The sequence below is a fragment of the Vanacampus margaritifer genome, chromosome 11 (genome assembly GCF_051991255.1).
Source record: "Vanacampus margaritifer isolate UIUO_Vmar chromosome 11, RoL_Vmar_1.0, whole genome shotgun sequence".
In the NCBI taxonomy this organism is placed as follows: domain Eukaryota; kingdom Metazoa; phylum Chordata; class Actinopteri; order Syngnathiformes; family Syngnathidae; genus Vanacampus; species Vanacampus margaritifer.
In genome coordinates, this window is record NC_135442.1 from 9790649 (window position 1) to 9808098 (window position 17450).

The following is a 17450-nucleotide window of genomic DNA, read 5'->3' on the forward strand; positions in this document are numbered from 1 at the left end:
TCGACTCGACCCTATTCCTAAGTGCATTCCAAGTGCAAGTCATCAAAGCAACACTTTAACGACCTCATTTTGTATCAGTCAGGTAAAATTGTCATTCATCAACAACATTACGCTCATTCAGTCGGTCATTTGTACTGTTCCTTAGCAAGGAATAAAACATGGCGTCCATCCTACATCACCCATTACACCAGTTGTAGTGTAGCATAAAGGTAATTCTTTGAATTGATAGATAGATAGCATAGCATAGCATAGCATAGCACTGGAACTTAACTTTCTATAAAACGCTGCCTCATAGGTGTTCTAAACCGTTAATTCGGTCTACATCGGTCAGCGGTTATTTGATATTACTGCGGGTTGTTGAAAATGAGACACCTCCAGGTGTGCTCATGTGCTAAAATGACACATTAATCACGCATAAATGACACATTAGGTGTAAAACAGGAGCGGACACTCGGCTAATGCGGGCTAATTAGTGCACATTCATCGCGTCATTTAGCTTAATTTCTGGATTACTTTTTGAAATACAGTAAATGATGTTTTAAATGCGACTTGTCAAAGTCAAATAGTTAAACTTTCTATTTTTTTTTTTAATGTTGATGCAGAAGCGTTAGCTAGTTAGTATGCTGTGCTAGCGACTAACCAGCTAACACCACTGCTTGCTGTTGTTATCTTGGTGAAGCCAAATAACAGATTAAATTATCAAACAAATCATATTTTTTGTTGTTGCTCCTAGCTAACAAACATGCAAAGCTAATCAACAAATATAATCTTTGACAGCATTATTCCTTCTTGTGTGATATTGCTTAATTACAACATTAAATGTTGATAATTATGTGTTCCTAGCATAGATTGAGGTCTTTCAAATGATTTCCCCCCTCTTGTCTTTTATTGACAGAACAGCTGAACATGAGAGAGCTCTGACAGGTACCAAATGAGGGTGAATAACTCTACAAATTGAATATGCATGAATAAGACCAAACTCAACGAAGGACAACTTTAATGCTTCGTCCAGTCGGAGGTGGAACCGGCTGGTCAAGCGTTCAGCTCACCACCCGCGAGGCATTGGCGACACACAAGGGCCACTGCACGGCTAAAGACTTGAGTCTGTGAGTAATTTTCTCACTTGCCTTTGAACTTAATCCTTTCAGCAGCGGCTCCAGCCTTCAGGGTCCGACAGTCATATTGGATATATGAATAAACCAAGAAATATGCATAAAAACAGCGTATTGAAGAATCAAAGACTGCCTCCCCAATTTGGTTTCACCTGGCTCCGGAGAGTGATTGGAATTCGTAGGAGACGGACAATAGAGTGACATACAGATCCTTTTTCTCCCAGTATAAAAGATACACAATTTGAAAGGAGCATCACTTGGAAGTATTTTAGTGAGCGTGATAGGAACAAGACATGAAAGCAAGAAAATCTCGTTTTAATGGCAGTATTATACTGTAGAATTTCTATTCATATTCACTTGGGCCGGTGGTCCCATACAACGGACAAAAGTAATGTCTACTCACACACAATCTAATGAGTTCCATTTCAAAAGCTGTATGAAAAATGATGCTTCGAATGAATGAAAAATAATAATGTATGGAATGACACAATTTACCTTTTTTAGGTGAAAACATTTTTGATGGCTATCCAATGTATTGAGGTTGAAGGTTTTTGCAATGCTTTGAACAGTTTGTGGTTGTATGTTGAAGATATATATATGAAAAGAGGAAGCATTTGCATACATATTATAGTGTAGTTTGTATATTGTCGCGTACAAGCTAAGCGAATACTATCCAGGAGACATCTTCCTTGACAAGGGTGGATTGGTCCGTGGTATTTATTTACAACCTTTTATTTGGTTAGAGATCACGAAGCATCAAAGCAGATTTACTCTGCTTCTGTGGTGTAAATAACTCCCCCAATCTCTCCACATCCATGGTATCAACTGGCAGTGCATTAACTCGGAAGACTTTATCGACAGCGCCGACGTTCGGGTCTTTAATTAAAAGTCCTCTCTCGCTCCGATGGCTGTGTATCACGGAGACTTCATCTTCAAAAGGCGGGATCGTCAGTGTTAATGTCAATCTTGACTAAGTGCCTGGTCAGATCATTTTAATGTCAGACAGACATATTTTAGAAGTATTGAGAACAGGAAAAAAACGTTTGTGTGGTCCTGACCGTATTCTGTTGGTTCTCTCTCTGCGGCGTTTGTAAAGTTTTCCCAGTTCATGCATGTTAGGCTTTTTAAAGACGGTGAATTGTCCATAAATGTGAGTGTGAAGGGTTGTTTGTCTATACGTGTCCTGAGATTGTGTGGTAACCCATCCTGCCTCTTGCCCAGAATCATTTGGGAAAGTGTCCAGCTCACCCGTAACCCTAATAAATGACATGTAAAAATCGATCAATGGATGCTTTATTCCTTAGTATCACGAGAAGAAGGTGGCAGGGTGTAAAACTAGACAGCTCTTAAATTCAGACTCACCTGTGGTGCCTTAGTTTAGTCTACATACATGTCGTATGCAAGGTATTGGCTCCAGGGCTCAACGGAGGCTGTTGACGTATAATCTTAAACATAATCTGGCTAATATTGCGCCCGATTCCCCCCGTCCACCCAAAGTCAGCAAAGGCCTGTTATTTAACCCTGGAGAACCCAAGAACCGTTTTCTTCTTTGGAAAATTATGAATTATACATTAAATGACTGCTATAAGTTCACTGAACACCAAAATATGTTTTTTCAATTTTAACCCTTTCTTTTGAACTAGCTCAGAGTTGCTAATTTATAAAAAAATATATATATATAAAACATACTCCTAGGCATTCTGCAACATGATATGAAATAGAGTAACAAAAAAAACCACAATTTTACCATCTGATGGTTTGCTGAGAAGATGGTTTTGTTTGGATTGATTTCCAGCTCAACAAAACAGCATGTTGCCAGCCATCTTGTCACCACCACTCTGGCTCATGTAAGTGCAATATTCATCCACTAGATGGCGCCATGCAGGGGTCAGAAGTGGCACTCTGGACTTTTGAAGTTAAATTTGTAAAAAAATAAAAATAAAAAAAAGGTCTTTGTTATTTGAGTAGCAGAATTTATAGGGGCCAAATTTGACCCCGTGGGTTCTCCAGGGACTCTAAAGATCTTCCCTCTCTAAGATCTGATCGGAAAAATGATCAGGGCGGACAATTGTGTATGTTTCCGCATATTCAAGATTTACGTTTAATTTGGGCAATAGCGAGCAACTGAAGACCAAATAAGCCTCAAAGTCTTTTACCACAAGAAAATGGCAAGATACCAAAAGAGCTAGCACAGCATCGTCATCTTTGTGTTTTTTCCGACAGTCTTCACAGGTAGTGATGTTAGCTTTAACACTGAAACTCCGAAGCACGCTTCAAACCCGATGACCGGCTTGTAGAGAAGCGGTGGGCCGGAGCTAGCTTCAGTTGACGTCACCGATGACGTTCGAACCACTTTGCTGCTTCGTTCCAAACGAGTCAGCTGACTGTTTTGGTTTGACAGGCGCAGCCTTGAAACTTTGGCGTGAGACTCATTTCAACTGGCTGAAACGCTGCAGCGGCATCATTTCCGTGTTCTACATGTATTGTACGCGTTGTTACAATTAGCCGTCGCTTGTTGTTTGACATTCTGAGTTTTGGACTTTTTGACTGATGGAGCCATCCAGGAAGCGTTCTCAAGTGCGGGAGCATTTCTATTTCGTGCCACCAAATAAGGTGAAATACGATCACGTTCTGTGTTCATTGAGCTTTTAATGCGACATGCTTGCGCATATTATGATTTGTGTTGATATTGTGCATCATCTTTGCAGCGCTACTGAAACCAATTAATTGCCACTTGTTAAATTAATAGGACAACTAAGTCAGAGATCGCGCTGACAGTGGTGATGTCATCCAATCACGCTCGGTTCATGGTGTTTTCTAAGGCCGGGGAAGTTGTTTAAAAAAAAATAACTTGACTGGGCCCTTCTGTGCAGAAAATGCTGTTCCTATAAATAAAAACTTGAGTTACTCAAGCATTCATTGCACTTATTTTATTTTGAAGTGTTGCTTCATGGGTGTAATTTCTGCAATGGGGTACAAAATACAAATTCATAAAACACGGTTGCATTGCCGAGTCACAAATGCACAATTATTCCTACTAACACTAGAGGTTACCCAAGGGTACTAAATAAAGCTTCGGGTTGACCGGGTAGTGAACCATTTAATGACACAGTGGTTCAAGAAAAGGTTCCGAGCTTCAGAAAGCCTCGTTTTGCCATCACTATTCTCAGGTCACTTGGAGGACAATATCACGTCATGTTCGATCATGCAAGATTTCTTGGTCGTGAGATGAGACACCTGATTTTTTTAATCGTAATTAATCGCATGACTTCACTAGTTAACTCACGATTAATCACAAATTTTATGTCTGTTCTAAATGTACAATAAAAAATTCTTGGTTTTCATACTATTGTTAAAAAAAAGTGTGGGGGGGAAGCTAAACTAATAGAAATAATTCAAATGAATTTTTGACGTTTATAGCCGTTAATGGCAGTTAATGAGTTAACTCTTTGACTGCCAGACGTTTTCAGAAACGGGATGTCGCCAGTGCCAGCCGATTTAAACATTTTGACTGATCTTTCAAGGTCCACAGAAAATGTTGTGTTTGGACAATGGAAACACACATACTACCAAATGAAAGATTGGACTCTCATCTTTCATCAGAAAGAAAAAGTTATTATTATTATTCCGTTTTTCAGTAATCAACAATAGAAAATGGTTAGTTTTTTAACGTCTTTGGCACTCCTCCGTAGGATTTTACTAAACGTTATTTAACGTTTTTGGCAGTCAAAGAGTTAATAAAGTTTTGTTGGATTTAAAGAAATTATTATCATTTTATTCTTCATTCACTTAAAAAATGCAATCAAATGCTCAGTCCAATATGATAAATTTTGATTGCCACACCAATGGACTTTTCCATTCTTCATGTGTGTCATGTGCCTACATAAAAAAAAATTAAAAAAAAATACAGAACTAGGCTTTAGATAACCGTGACAAAGAGGTTCGGAAATTTGATTTTGGTTATGGAGGCTAGTTTTAGAAAATCCATGCCTCATCATGCAATACGTTTGTAGTGCTTCAACGTCTCCCGCTCAGCATGTTCCCATAGCAACTCAAATTACGTAGATGAGCTCAGGTGTCTCCTATCAATTGCTTCAAACTTGTCCATACCTTGACCAAACTGCCCTTTATCCAAATCTTGAGCCATATTAATCATCTATTTAGTCTCTCTGTTTGGTTTGTGGTCTGGCTCTGTGGAGTCTCATTGATTTATCAAGCGTTCAGCCAGCTACGAGACAAGAAATGCTGATTGCTGCCATTTTATTCTGTAGGTCAAGGTGACATCAACATTCAACCACAAAGACTTCAAAAGAGGGACAATTTTGCCATACCTCGTTATTTTATTAGATACCCTTTCTCAAAAACATAAAGGGCCTTTTTTTCGTAGACAGGTGACCCTAAAAATAAGTGTATCTTCTTTTTTGTGCCGCTGTAAATCTAATTTACCGTGTTTGGGAATTTGTCACAGACGGAGACACGATCGGGAGTGGAAGGCATTCTCCAAATGCCCATCCATTTTTTCTTTTTTTTTTTTTACTGTGTTTAATATAAAGGGAATGGGCTGGGAGACGCTTCAATTGGCCGGCAGTCGGCTGTGTTCCCTCCCACCCCGGTGGTAGAAATATCTTTTTCCTACTTGTTGGATTAGGCCTCTTAATAATTAGATACAGTAGGTGACGTGAGCTAAGACGTTTTGTCGCTGTGACCTGTCCTGGCTTGGCGCCTTTTCTGTCTATCTGCACTCTGGCGAACACATTTTCACATGGGCGAGGTGGGCGGCCAAGACAGTATAAGAGTAGAGACTATTTTGAATAGATTAGACCTTCTTCCGCGTACCAAGAGAAGCGGGTTCCACAGCTGTGTACTGGCATTCGGTAAATAATTCAACTGAGAACATGCAGTCTTCTGGTCATTACTGTTAGTACAAACCCAATTCCATAAAAGTTGGGACACTATACAAATTGTGAATAAAAACTGAATATAATTATGTGGAAGTGCCAAATTTTAATATTTGATTCAGAATAGAACATAGAGAACAGTTCAAAAGTTTAAACTGAGAAAATGTATCATTTTAAGGGAAAAATATGTTGATTTTAAATTCCATAGTGTCAACAAATCACCACTGTGAGGCATCCCCTCTTCTTACAACACTCTGCAAACGTCTGGGGATGGAGGAGACAAATTTCTCAAGTTTAAAAATAGGAATGCTGTCTCATTCTTGTCTAACACGCGTCTCTAACTATCTTGGGCTTTCTTTGTTGCACCTTCCCCTTTACGATGCGCCAAATGCGCTCTAGAAGTGAAAAAAGTGAACTGCAGACTGGCCATTTCAATACCTGGAACCTTTTCCTAGCCAGCCATGATGTTGTAATTGGTGCTGCATGTAGTCTGGCATTATCGTGTTGAGAAATGCAAGATTTTCTCTGAAAGTGAAGTTTTTGTCGTTTTTGTCTCGAATCTGAATATACCTTTCTGCATTGACGATGCCTTTCCAGATGTGGAGTGCTGATAACAACTTGGGTTGTCCTTGTCCTCTTTAGTCAGTATAATATAGCGCCCCAGTTTTCCACAAAGAACTTCAAATTGTGATTCGTCTGACCACAAAACAACACTCCATTTTAAATCACCCCCCTGGCCCAGAGAAACGCCTGCGCTTCTTGGTCTGCTTTAGAAATGGCTTCTTCTTTGTACTGTCGAGTTTCATCTGGCAACTTTGTGTTCACCCACAATGTTTTCTGGAAGTACTGCTGAGCCCTTTCTGTGATTTCCCTTACAGTAAGCATTCCTGTTTGCGTTGCGGTGACGTTTAAGGGCCCGAAAGATCACCGGCATCCAGTAGGATTTTTCGGCCTTGACCCTTAGACACAGAGATTGTTCCAGATTCTCTGAATCTTTGGATGATGTTATGCACTGTAGAAGATGATGACTTCAACCTTTTTGCAATTTTTTTTGCTGGTAAACACCTTTCTGATATTTCTCCACTATCTTTCTGCGCAACATTGGAGGAATTGGTGATTCTCTACCCATCTTCGCTTCTGAGAGACACTGCCACTCCCAGAAGCTCTTTTTATACTCCAATCAGGTTCCCAATGGACCTTATTAGCGGTAACTGATCTTCCAGCTGTTTTTTTTTTAGAAGTGCAATTGACTTTTCCAGCCTCTTATTCCAACTTTTTTGGAGATTTGTAGGCACCATGAAATTTACAATCAACATATTTTTCCCTTAAAATAATAAATGTTCCCAGTTTAAACTTTTGACCTGTCATCTATGTTCTATTCTGAACAAAATATTGTGTCAGTAAGGTGGGGGCTTTAGGACCCAGATGCGGGAAGGCACAGCCAGGAGGCAGAGGTGCAGTCCAAAAAGAGGTTTTAATTTCTAATCAAAAAAAGCTAACTTCAAAATACAAAATAAACTGAACTAACAAAACCTGAAGCTAAACATGACAAAACAACTAAGGCGAGACTAACAACATGACATGGATCTTAATAAGGCAAAGAGGTCAGCGTGACGTGGCGAAAGACTTACGACAGTGGCAACAATGAACCGACACAGACAGGGGGGAGACAACCGACTAAATACACCAACACTAATGACATAACAAGACACACCTGGCTGAGGGCACTGATTGGATGACACATGAGGGTAATGGGGAAAGGTGGACACAATCAGGGATCAGGGTTGACACAGACACCACACAAGGAAGGGCAAGTGACCTGAAACAAGAGGAGTCAGACTTTTCACAATAAAACAGGAAATGACATAAGGGGAACACACAAGGAAAACAGAGGCTAAACATGACAGGGACTAAACAAGACTGAAAATAAACATGACATATTGAAATTTAGCACTTCCTCATAATTGCATTCAGCTTTTCTTCCCAATTTGTATAGTGTCCCAACTTTTTGGGAATTGGGTTTGTATAATATCGCAAGCATTAAGATACAAGAACAGGCAGACAAAAAAATTGTAAATAATAATAATAATAAAAAGAGGAGAGCAATGATGATGACATGTCAAATCGGTAAAATTACCGAATGAACAATACTGAGCTCTCCAGGGAAAAAAAACAAAAAAACAAAAACAAAAGAAGAAGAATAAAAAAAATAAAAATAAAAGATACAAGAACAGGTGAAAGTTCCCGCCAGAACTTTACATACTTGATGGTACTCATCAGTTTAGTCTGAAGAGACTTTTCAAACTCTAAAAATCTTTAGCCTTATACTAATATTAAGATATCATCTAAGCGTCCCCTGGCTTCTGACTAATAATTACCACTGCTCATGAACTCCAGTTGGCCTGCAAATATAATGTTACGGCTATGACGGAACATGGTTATCAGTTTGGCCAAAAGCTGTCAAAAAAGCTTCTGCAATTTGCATCGCTGTTACCCAGCCCTAATTATAGTTTTTGGGTGTGTGATGGTTGGCAACACATTATCCTCTGTGCCATTCCCATGAGCGTCATTAGATTGGTGAGTGGCCCCTCTTCTCTTTGGGCCTGACCCTGATGCTTTTTTCCCTAACCAGAGGCATCGAGAAAGTGCTCACTTAGAGGAAATGACGGGCTAATAGTGTTTAATGAGCTGTTTTGGCATCATGTTGCCCTCCTGAGCTTGTTTGTAGGGCAAGGCTGTGTGACATGGCCCATCTGCAACCCCCGCCTGTGCGCATCGTGTGTGTTTAGCTCTGCTTTTGTATTGGAGTGTGTGTGTGTGTGTGTGTGTGTGTGTGTGTGTGTGTGTGTGTGTGTGTGTGTGTGTGTGTGTGTGTGTGTGTGTGTGTGTGTGTAAGCCTCTGATCAGCGAGACAGTTAGACATAAAAAATGGAAGGCGGTGTTTAGTAGTCAGATGGCGATGCTTTCCAGCCTGTTTTCATCCTACCTCGTTCAATAGCAGCCTTTGTCTGCTCCTCGGTCATATGAGGCATTCCTTTACACCTGTCAATATGAGAGCTTCAGTGCACATAGATATTTTAACGTTTACCAACAATGCCGATATTTCACGGGAAAACATCAGGTCGCCAGTATCCTGACGTACGGTATAAAGGTTTGTTTTACTGCTCGCACCTTACCGGGTTATGTGTTGTCATAGTGTTGAGATGTCATAAGGAGTGGAATGACATCCATTTCCCAGTTTGGTGACCAACATGAAGAGGAAGTGGCAGCCTGGTACACAAATAGTTTGATGCTTTAATCCTTTAAAGGGGCATGTGTTTTTTCACTTGTATTCTTTTCGTGGATAATTTGATCTTTATATAAATGCTTGAACTCATAAATATACAGTACTACTATCACCTTTTGTGCTTCTGTTGAAAAAAAAAAATATCCAGAAAATCTGACTTGCTGAAAAAGAGACGTAAAAGGAAGCTACAAAGAAATCATCATTCATAACAACAATAAACACAATGACTCACACCTAGCTAGACAATTAATTATACTTGTATGTCACCATTAAGAAGAAAACGCAGACAGATTGGCCAAATATGGTCATTGTTATGACACTATTCAAAATCTGTGCCTCCAGAAAAGACCATAAGAAGAAAACCGTTACTTTTTCATTACTTGGACAACTTCAGAGTAATTTCCTATATATGACGTGATACCTTGACTTACTATTTGAGCTCCTTCGATGACTGGTTGTCATGTGGCTTGATTTGACTACCAATTGACTAGCAACCAGTCCAGGGTGAAGTCACTTGAGATAGCCCCCAGTTCCCTAAACAGGATAAGTGGTATAAAAATATGGATGAAAGTATATTAGGTCGATATTGAATGCATGATTTTGTACTTCCATCTGTATACAATGCATTCCATAATATCAAGATATTTCTTTATACATTTTTCATCCGGAGTCCTGCAGGTTTTGGAGGTTTCTCACTTCCAACACAAGCTGATTCCAATCAACAGGATCGTTACCAGGCTTATGCAGAGCTCGCTGATGAGCTGATCATATATCAGCTGTGTTGGAGAAGGGCAACATGCAAAACTGAAACAGTTCAGAACTATATTGTTATATTTGCATACATTTAAATTACTATTTTGTTTATTTATTATTCTCATCTTCATTTCCATTAATCCATTTTCGCTCTATATTTTATTTGTTACGTATCAAACAAAATTTCAAGGATGTTAAAAAAACACCAAAATGAACAAAAAATTCATAAATATATTAAATAAGGGAGAAATGAAGATACTGTAAATAGGCAGGAGTTATTTCAAAGGAGTTTACACTATACAGTCATAGAGTATTTAATTTACTTACACCCTTTTAGAGAAACAGTTATGCTCTCTCACTATAGAAAGTTACAAATATGAATTGCACTAAATGTAGGTCAGTGATAGTTCCACATGTCACATACTGGCAAAGTGTGGCAATCCTAAAACAACATAACCATGGTTGAGTCAGAAAGAACAGAAACAGACATTGAAAAGATGTCAGGATTTACAACATTCTGTACTGTAAACATCAGCAATCCCATTCCATTATACATGCCAAATGTCCATCAAAATTCTTCCAAATCCAAAGTGGTGAGTGGCATTATTTACAAGTTTTCTATCGATTGTTTGAAAAACATTCGGCCACACAGCTGTCATTTTGTGGCCAAGTCTCTCTCTGGAAAAAGAAAATGTGATGTTAAAGATTGCTCTCTGTAGTGAAATACATTTCTTACATGCAGGATAGACACAAACATTTTAAACGCCCATTTTGACTGACCTCTTGTTCTATCCATCTATCTGTCGAGTTAGCTAGCTACCCACCACTCAAAAGGCACTCAACAATCCATCCGTCCATTTTCTTTACCACTTATCCTGTTCATGGGTTCTATCTCAGCTGACTTTGAACAAAAGGCAGACTACACCCTGGGCAGCGCCTCAAAAATACTAAACACAACACTGTGGCTACACATTAGCTTATCTTCTGATCAATTCCAGTTTGTCACGCAATTAAGGTAACGTCTGGCATACCAAATCGTTAGCGAGAATATTGCTCAGTACTTCGAAATCAATTTCAATGACCACAGTGAACTTGAATTTAATTAGCTATAATCACACAATCTGTATTGTAGTTAATCGCAATAACTACTCCGACGCACACTCGCAAAGGGAAAGACTAATGAGGTTTGCATGACTTATTGTCTGCTTCACTGCAAGCTTCATTTATAACCATCAAACATTGATTTGGAAAATATTATTAAAGCTACTGAACCGTCCTGTCCCTAATTATTATAGAGCAATCTCAACATTTAGATTATTAAATATCTACATACATACTAATAGAAGATCCGCTTCTTTCTTCAAGCCAAACAAAACCTTCTGAGCTCTTCTCTTCCCTGTGCGGAAGCATGCTCCGAATGTTAAACTGATAAAGAATACGGCCTATTATTAAGACATTCGACCTTCCCTTTCCTTGTGTTTGAACTAGAAAATTGCACAATACATTCACCATTCATTCAAGTTTAAATGTGTGGGAAGCAACCTCCAAGCTACTTAAACATTCAAAGCCGTTGCTAAACTTTTACTCAACACAATGTACATAACAAATGTAACAAAATATGTTACAAATGTAAATAATAATAATGGGAAGCTTAATTTCATAAAGGTTCACTGCATACATTGTGATATATATATATATATATTTTAATTATTATTATTATTATGATTAGCCTTTTGACGCTCATAGATTACAACAATAACATTTCCCAAATTTTAATTACAGTATACACAAAAAAAAAAACTCAATCACAATTATTTTAATGTAAGAATTGGCCTTCTGAATGTGTTCCACTGTTTTGTTTTGTTTTTATGAACTTTTGTACTGAATTGCAATTTATTGAGATGCACCTGTGCTTGCCGATCAAAGGCGAGGCGTGGTCTAAATCGGCGCAGGGGCAGGCTAGACCAAGTTTTGATATATTCTCTGTTTTGCATCATTGTGCGTGTGAAAACAGCCGACTCAACGCAATTCGAAGCGGCTCCTCTCATTTCTCTTAAAGGCCATGCACGAGAGGCGTGCTGATGATCCTTGACATGGCGAAACAAGAAAAAGATTTGTGTTCTGTGCAAAATACATCCGTGTGTTATGTCCTGATGAAACTCAGGATATGTCAGTTTTTATGCTCAAGCACCGCTTTGCTATCTACGGGTATAAAGTCCGAAGTATGTTTATAGACAGTGTGCACAGAGTTAGTTTTAAGTAAGAAAGTATATAAAGTGTCAAAATATCACAAGATTGAGATCTATTTGAGTGCTAGTTGAAAGTTAATTACTGGTATAAAAATGTCAATGGAGCGGATACATGGACTTTTCTGATCTTGTCAACATGACCGTTGCAGCAGTGGCGCACACGCCTTGAGTGGTTGATAATCTGCTATTGGATTCCACTCCTATCCCATGACAGGCCCATTACATTGTGTTGTTTATATGAGGCTGTGGTCGCCGTGTTTTGATAATTGCAGATAAGGCACAGGTCGGCTGTGTAATTCAAGAGGATGGACACTAATTCACGCCGAAAGACACGAGCCGTGATTTTATGGATGGCCGTCTGAATGGCGAGCACTATATCCGGCGCTGCTGCCATCATTACTGCTGCTATGGCGACGGGAGGGCAGACAGGGTCTCATCCAGATACATCAGCCACTTTGAGTTATTCACTTGAGTCCTGGATAGGCTGTAGAACCGAGCTCAACAAGGGATAGCGAAAGGGTTGCAAAATAATTCTGTGTGAGAAATAATTGAACTTTTTTTTTTTTTGCCTGGGATGGAGTGAGGGACACGGCTAGTAAAAGTAGTGTGTAAAATCTAGCTCAATGTAATCGAGTAAAAGTCCAGTTTCTTTTACACAAAAATACTCAAGTAAAAGTAACAACAATGTTGAATTTAAACCACTCCGGCAAGTATAATTTAGCCCAAAAATACTCCAAAATGTACTTCAAAATTACTTAAATACACATAGTAAATGCAGCACATTAGTACCCACCTGTGTGTTACAGCTGCCAGGCTCTAACGAGGACAAGCGCTATAAAAAATGAAAGGAACGGGTAGAGGTTGTGTTAAAGTGGATACCATGTTGTTTATGTAAATGAAGATGAAGGCATGACTGAGGCGCCAGCGATAAGCGCGAGTCAAATAGCGGTGGTCACCGCTTCAGCAGCAGGCTGTAATGTAGATAAATAGTATACACAGTGATCACATAGAGTCTGGCGTGGAAAAAAAACGCATGTTTAATAAAGCATACTCGGTGCAGTGGCAGATACACGAGTGAGGTCACACGGAGCCGAGCGTAAGCTGCTATTTTGCTGCCAGCAGAAAAAAGAAAGCAGTTGAGCCTCTTGTGTGCTTGGAAATAGCCTCATAGTCACATCTGCTGACCTTTTTGACAGACGAGATGGGCTCCTATAATACGGGTCCCTAATTACAAATATTGTTAGGAAAAATGTGATGACCAGAAGCTTGACCAAAGTCCATTAGCAATCTAAATATCTTATTTATTACTGACAAATGCATTACTTTTTCTTTCCATTAATCACAAGCTATTCATGTCTTGCAATCGTATTGGAGCTTCCATGCTGTTGGCTGCAATTGCCCTAATCTATCATCGTAACTCCTGCTATTGCATTAGTCAAGGGTGTATAAATGGGCATTTATCCTTAAACCGGGCAAAGATTCTTCATTCCACCATGCAAAGTTGAACACAACAAATGAGAGCAAAACAAACAAAATGAGTAATAAATCAACCTCAACAAATCTGCATAGGGGGTGTGTTTTGAAGCCAGTTCACAATGTGGTACAATATGTTACAATGTACTGGTAATTAATGGTATCTTCATTGAAAAGCAAAAAAAACGTTTTCTTTCAAAATAGTGGCATTTCTCAGCGCCCCCAAACTTTTGAACTAGTGTACTGTAAATATACAATGGTGCCTTAGGATACAAGTGACGTGACTTTCAGAGCCATATATTTTTTTGCTTTGACTTGAGAGACCATGTACATGAACAGATAATACCCAAAATAAAATGCTTTGAAGCATTTCTATCCCGAGTATGAAAAATTGGTGGGGGGGAACATTAGTCACTATCCTTCTTACTTGCGGCAAAATATAGCACTCATCATGAAAGGCTGCACTTGTTCCATCAGCCCACATCATTTTTCGCTGTTCTCTCCTCCCTTTAGTTTCCTGTTTGCTTCACTTCTTCCTTTACTCTGCATGTGTCTGTTTGCCTCAACATATTTTCCGGTTCTCTCCTGTGGCTTGTCAGCCCTCACGACCAACGCACTAATCTGCTAATCAGCACTGCCAGTGCCACTGTCATTTAAACTTTGTCCAGATCAACCATTCAGACCATACTATTATTTGTTTGGCTTGCCATGAACAGTTTCAAATTGTATAGCCTAATCAGGTGGAAAAAGACTATTTGCTCTCATCCAATCCAGAGAAAGTGTTTAAAGTGTGACCACTGTAGTCACGTTATGGTATTATTAAGTTATTCTGACTGTACCCTTCACTATATCACTGACACGTTTTCACCCATATAGTCCATCGCCTTCAATAGTCCTGAACAAGCTGCCACTATATGTAGATGGACATGATTAGGTTTGGTATCTTTTACAAGCTGGCTACATTTTACTAGCTAGATTAGCTGACTAGGTTTGGTATATTTTACAAGCTGGCTACTGAAGTAAATATTCTGTTTCAATTTAATTATAACTGTTTTGATTTAGTTTTAACTATTTAGAATTGGACAAAATTGCTTTGATTTACTCAGCATAGTTTTGTGTGAGAATTCAAATCATGTGAGGCGGTTGATTTTCTCTTTGTTCTCTCCTGAGAACATATGGTGGGGGCAAGCGAAAGTGTAAATTAGACCCCTTTGTTTATAAGACGGCTCCTCAGAGTCTCTCAGTCTCTTCTGTAAACAACGTCAACCCTTATCTGATTATATGTGTTCCATCATGTGACTACGAGCGGGAAGAAAAGAAGGAGGTACCATGTGACTAGCTGGTAGGGTCTTCTGCAAGGACAAAGAATTAGAGGGACGAGCAGGGGGTTGGGGGGCACAGTTGAGAATCAAAGATGGTGCGGGTGGCGGCTATTCTCATTTGTCCACAAATTTGTGTAATAAAATCCTGAATTCACTGATCTCATTGTATGTTTTGATAATCAACATCATGAACACGGAAGAGTAAGTATTCATCTTACTACACTACATTTTACGAGCTAGGTTAGCTGATTAGGTTTGGTATCTTTTACAAACTGGCTACATTTTACTAGCTAGGTTAGCTGATTAGGTTTGTTATCTTTTACAAGCTGACTACATTTTACTAGCTAGGTTAGCTGATTAGGTTTGGTATCTTTTACAAGCTAGCTACATTGTACTAGCTAGGTTAGCTGATTAGGTTTGGTATCTTTTGCGACCTAGCTGCATTTGACTAGCTAGGTTAGCTTCCATGTGTTCCTGATAAGGATAAGCAGTAGAAAATGGATGTATGCATAGAGATACAAATTACGAAAAATAATTCTCTGATCTCTGGAAAGCTTGAATGAAAAAAAATCTCATATTTTTCTCTTCTTTGATCAGATTGACTACAAAGGTAATTGAAGAGATATGAGAAATATTTTCAAGACGGCTGGCAGAGGAGGAAGATTGCGAGATTGACGGCAGCGCTGTTGTTTGTAAGTCAGAAAAGAAACTTTAGCAAGTCGCCGAGTGGGTTGTTCAAAGCGTGCGACTCTTGTGCCGTGTAGCAGTTTGCTGTCAGTTTGGCAGCGTGACTCAAAGGTGGACACACGCTGAGATCTAAAGCTCACATATGAACACTGTCGCAGATAGGGAAGTCACAACATCCTTGCTGTTATCTTCAACTCAGTTGAATGCTTAGTGTGATGCCATGTTTTAAAGGTATTGTGCCTTGTGAGTGACAACCTGCAAAGTGACAAATTTTGCATGCACCTGCAAGGTTGTCTGAAGATCAGAAATGGGGCACACATAGTAGTTTTTACTATTTTAACCAGCCATCCATCTTCTATACTGCTTCTCCTCACTAGGGTTTGAGCTTTTCTTTAATGTAAGAAGGGCTACAATAGACTGAGCAAATGCTATACAGGGTGAATGTCAGGTCTTTTGGGGCCAGTGCAATGCTATTTAATGATGATTTTATCCACAATCTACAGGGAGGAGCCAATTAAACAATTTACAACATAGACAACTGAACCAATCAACATCAGTGGCAGAGCTACTTGGTAGCCTGGGGAGTTCAAAAACCACTTTGGTTTATAAGAATCTGTTTTAAGAATAAAACATTTGATTCTTACTCATAACGTCAATTATTACACGATCGCAAGGAAACAACATAGCTGGTCACATGAAATAAAATGGGTGAAAATGACTAACACGCATAACTTTATCTTCATCAACAACTGTGAGTGTCCCTTAAATCAGATGAGTTGTAGAACCAAGACTGACCTGTGAGACAAAATAGTGCAAATCCAGACTGCATGGAAAATGCAAAGAAGAAAGAGTCCATATCTCCTTTTGATTCCTAATTGACTCTCATTCCATTTCATAGCTCAATCGCAGAGTACGTGAGGATATAAAGAAAACCACAAAATGTGCTCGACCCGCCAGAATATGTGCTTAAAGCAAAAATGTGCCAAAACTCAACCAAAATCTGGGGATTATTTGGGATTTTCTTTGTCCTTTGTTTTTCTTGTTTTGCTTGACTCCCTACTTGTTCAAGGAAATTCGGAGCAACCTTGATAGAACTGTCGGACTTCTATTGACTGACTAACAAGAGACCCCTAATAGCTGCATGTCCCAGTCCTTTCTGTGTGAGCACAGGGAAAGAGGGAGAGTAATTTGCCACTGATTAACATGATGAAAACAGAAGTGAGAGGAGTGGGATTTCCTCTGTGGAGTGTTCGACCTGTGTGTTGTCAGTGGACGTGCCAACACTGACACAAATAGAATCTGCAGCTTCTGAATCTCGCAACCTTGACGGCATGCACAGTTGGGGTGATGAGAGTGCTCAACCTGAAATGTTTCGTGGCATTTAACCTTTTGTTAAAATCATCCATGAGTCACTTGTCTTTTCTTTTTTTTTTATCTCGTTGTTGATGTGCTTTTTGTCTAACACCAAATAACATTGCATTAAAGGTGTTAAAATGTTCCTTAAATGAGAGGTTTTAACACGGAAATAACGTCAGAAAATTGGCAAGCAGACACGAAGGAAGCTAGAACTGGAAGGACAGTTGAATTTAAGACACTGGTTGATTGAACCATGGCAGCAAAATCTGAAAACGAAAATATTGCCCTGCCTAATCCAGATTTATGTTAAAATA

At 39.2% G+C, this 17450-nt stretch overlaps 1 protein-coding gene across 1 annotated transcript in view; it reads left to right on the forward strand.

Moving 5' to 3' along the window:
- Positions 1–17450, forward strand: part of asic4a (acid-sensing (proton-gated) ion channel family member 4a) — a 186075-nt gene that overhangs the window by 13233 nt on the left and 155392 nt on the right. The window contains exon 3 of the mRNA XM_077579655.1: positions 896–1106. The gene's annotated coding sequence lies outside the window, so the exon portion shown is untranslated. The remainder of the gene's footprint in view (positions 1–895; positions 1107–17450) is intronic.